Consider the following 4118-nt stretch of genomic DNA (forward strand, 5'->3'; position numbering starts at 1 on the left):
GGTGAAATCGATTTTATCCGGCTGGTGCGCCGACCTATCGCGCGAGTCTCGAAAGTTACGTATTAGGTGCTTCAACCGTAATAGGTGCAATCAAACGTTAGGATTACGAGTGGAGCATTGGAGAGGGAGAGGGTGAGAGAGAAGAGGAGGACGAACGAACGAAAAGGGCTGGCTCGGAGTTTCAGTTTCAAACGCGTAAACGAGCGTGCAGTTACACCAGAGCTCGCGCACCTGTAACGATACTAATACCGGATGGTACAGTCGAAATCCGAGCGGCAAATCGAATACAGAAAATGAAAGATAACGTACGACGTTAACTATAATATTCATTTTAAACCTTGGTAATTGTAGTTGCTGGAAATTCGACGTGTTGCTTCGAATTAAAAGAACGTTGATTGTATATGGAGCAATTCGTTCCTTAACACTTCCAGGTAAAAGTTTCACACTACATCTACCAATTTACGTCAACGTCCAATCTGTCATTAATTCCTTAGAAAGAAATTGAGGGATCAATGATAAGAAATTCGTCAAATTGCCAACATCATTATGGAAATTTTGTTCAACTGGCAATACGTGGTGCGATGTGCATGCCATTGTTTCGTATCGTTAAAATAAAAATCTATTCTCAACTGGGTCGAACAATAAGCAGAAAACGCGCTGATAGCAGAGGTTCATTGACAAATCTAAATATTGCCCCGTCAATGCGAAGCGTTATCAGTGACCAAAGTTCCACGTCCCCTACATTCCAGTAATTCACGTTTAAAGTTAACTCGCTGAAATGCACCGAACGCGACGTATCGAGTATCTTAAATTGAATTATTCAATGCGCCATCTACTCAAAATATTCCATCATTCAAAATTTACGACATACACGTCGACTTCGGAAGCGAGAACGTTTCACATCTCTGAAAACAGCGTGACAAGAATCAAATATTTCACGTTTCCATTATACCTACATCTCCGCGGAAAACCGTAGGAAATATCCTCGGGCCGATTCCACGGCAATTATTTCAACTTCCGCGTGACAATCGCGGCGCGCGAATTTTTGTCCCGGCTGCTGCCGCACCAGACTTTCCTTTCAAGGTTCCCAGCTAAGAAAGCCCGCATTCGGACCGCTTGTACGTGTGCTGGCTGCGTGCAACTGCACCAGGATAGAGGGGACACAGAGGAAGGAAAAGGAAGGGTAAAATGGCGAAAGAGGAAACGGGGTGCGAGTACAGTGCGACAGGTAGAGGTCGGTTGTGTACGTGTCCGTTAGTCGGCCCCCAGTATGGCACTTCTGTGTCCGGCAAAAGTCCGCAGTACGCCCCTGGGGGCACTTTCGTACCCCTACAACGTCTCGACCGGAAGAACTTCTGCATGCTCTACCCCTCGCCCTCCTTTCTTACCCCTATTTCTCGCGTCGCCCAGCCTTTTTCGCTCTTCTACCCCTTGTTCCCGCGGCCGCCGTTCTCCACCGCTCGACGTTAAATAAATACTTAAACGCAAAGGGGCAGGAGGACACCCTCTCCTCGCTGGCCATTTCGCTCGAGAGCATGTTATTGCCCCTATGCTTTTCGCCCTCTTCCCCCCACCGGACGCACGCGTGTACGCGATGAACCAACGATACGGAGAAAAAGAAGTTCGCCGGAATGGAACTTTCGACGTTTCCGTGGAGCACGTGTTTTATGCGCGAGATTCCAGATAGCGGAATTTATGCAACAACGATCGTTAAAGCGTTCCCGACGATCGTTTGGGCGCCCGTTCGATGTAAGGGCGCAGCCACGATAGTGTCGATTCACGCTAATTATTTTTTAGCGTGTTTGAAGTTTGTTTATGCGGCGGTCGATTAAGGGTTTCTTACGGCGCGGCGGCACCTTCCCCGAAGACTTCGCGATCGCGCTGAATATTTTGCACAACCTGGCTGGAGAATTTCACGTGGTAAGAAACTTAGTATAAACGTAGGGACGTTGACGTAATTATAGATAACTCTGCCTAAATGGAATACACATTTTCAGGTAATTCTGAAACTCGATGCAATTCATTTGCTCGAAATCCGATGCATCAGCTTATAATCGCTGTGAGTTAATTATAAAACTGTTCAACATATGCAACATTATGGCAAATCAAAAATCGTAAGATTCTTCTCCCCACTTGCTATTATTTTAACAATTCGACACTTGGCAATTTCACAATGAATTCGAGATTACTTAGCCGGCGTGTCTCTCTTAACCCTCGGAAGGCGAATGGTTTTAGACGTTAGGGTCATTCTGACCCATAGCAAAGTTTCTATCGTATAAATGGGTATACTTTCAGCTATACATGTTCGATATTTTTCCTGTCCGCTTACATTTGATACGTAAAGTAGGTGTATTTCCTGACGTAGACTTTATCGCTGTCGAATCGAAATGACCCTGCGTTCGTCGTACAAGGGTTAATCATCTTAATATTTTCGTTCGTTCGTTCTCACGAACACACCATCGACGCTGTTTACACTGACATGAACGTTGTTCCGTCGATTCCTTCGCCGCCGGTCATCCCCCTTAACTTTATTTCGCGCGACTGAGCTCCCCCGTTCGGCTAATAAAAATCGAACGTCAACAGCGCAGAACAAACGCAATTACGCTCGAATTTCGAAAGCGATTACGAGATTTTCCGGCTGCACGGCTCACGTGCTCCGCGTCGAAAAAGATCGGGCCGCGAGGCGTTCCCCCGATCGACCGCGATTTCAAGCCCTACCCGTTCTACGGCTAACAACGTGGCCGGACTACTTGCCGGCAATAGTCAACTTAACTCGATTACCTGTGTGTAGAGCAATTTGTCGCAATCTACGTGACCGAAAATTTTACGGCTCGCTTCCTGGCGTTTCGAACCTGTACGCCAGTTTCTTTTTTCCTCCCCCTTTCTCAAGCGTAATGTTTCTCCCGCGTAGAATACGTATTGCCACATTATTGAAATCTTGGGAGAAAAGTTTGCGCCCACAGAGTTTTTACTAAGCACTGTACAACTTCCGAATCGATAATAGAAATGCGATTTGAACGTGGTAAAACTCGCAAAGTATGGAATATTGCGACAATTAACAGCTAACAATTTTGAAAAGATAAGCAAATTTATTGCACAGCTCGTTTGTCAGAGTCGCTTCTGATTTATCGGCTCGTAATTTCTATGGATTAGTTATAAATCTGTGCAACATATGCAACGATACAGTAAATCAGAAATCGTAAGAAGATTCCTCGCTGCATTTGCTGTTATTTTAATATCCTTAGGTAATATCAATTGATATACGACGAAGCAGTGATCCCATAAGCGAAGCATTAGTGTTCCTAATTTTTAAATCGGAAAACCTTTCACGCAAGTAAGACTGCTGCAATGACTCGTTCAATATGAAAAATTTCAATTTCTCTAATTTTCACCTTACCGAATTGGCAAAATTCTGCTGATGGAAATGAGACATAAATCCAACTAGCTTTATCAGTCGTCAATTTAAATACCCCGGATAGCGAATATTCCATACTGTGAAAACTAGTCGGATTTATGTCGTGTTTGGACTCATTTTCATCGAGCGAATCTCACCATTCCGGTGGTACGATTTTCATTAAGATAGGACGCAAATCAGAGAAATTGAAATTTTTTATATTTACAATGCAATACTGCGTCTTGTCTACTCTCGCCGTATCTATTCACTTTCCTCGTCGATGTGTTTAGGTTTGGTGAGGGGTGAAGAGAAGTGCGAGGATGGTTCGTTTCAATTTAACCGAGCAGAATTCACTTCAATTTAACCGAGCAAGTGTATATTCCTCCGATTCCCGTTGCTCTCCGGACGCGTTCTTCTGTCAAACCAACGTGTGCTCTCATAAAAGCGAAAATTTCACCGCCTGCCAGTACCACAGCCTCGCAATACGATATCTCATCGATTGACGAGCTTGCCGTTGAGCGGCAGAAGTTCGGTTCAAATCAAGGAAAAACGAAGAAATCTGCCGAAAGGGATAGAGGAGACGAGACGAGAGTTGGAATATAAAGAGGGACTCGAAAAACGTTGGTTAAGTTCGATGGAAGCGGACAGTTGGAAAAAAGAAAAGAAAAGGAAGGAAAAACGGAAAAGCGGAAAGAAGGAGTAGGTTGGAGGGAGATAGAAAAAA

At 44.6% G+C, this 4118-nt stretch overlaps 1 protein-coding gene across 1 annotated transcript in view; it reads right to left on the reverse strand.

Annotated features, from left to right (window-relative positions):
* The window catches only part of LOC108570294, a 198493-nt gene that overhangs the window by 9610 nt on the left and 184765 nt on the right, over positions 1–4118 (reverse strand). The window lies entirely within an intron of this gene.

Source organism: Habropoda laboriosa, unplaced genomic scaffold, assembly GCF_001263275.1.
Source record: "Habropoda laboriosa isolate 0110345459 unplaced genomic scaffold, ASM126327v1 scaffold68, whole genome shotgun sequence".
In the NCBI taxonomy this organism is placed as follows: domain Eukaryota; kingdom Metazoa; phylum Arthropoda; class Insecta; order Hymenoptera; family Apidae; genus Habropoda; species Habropoda laboriosa.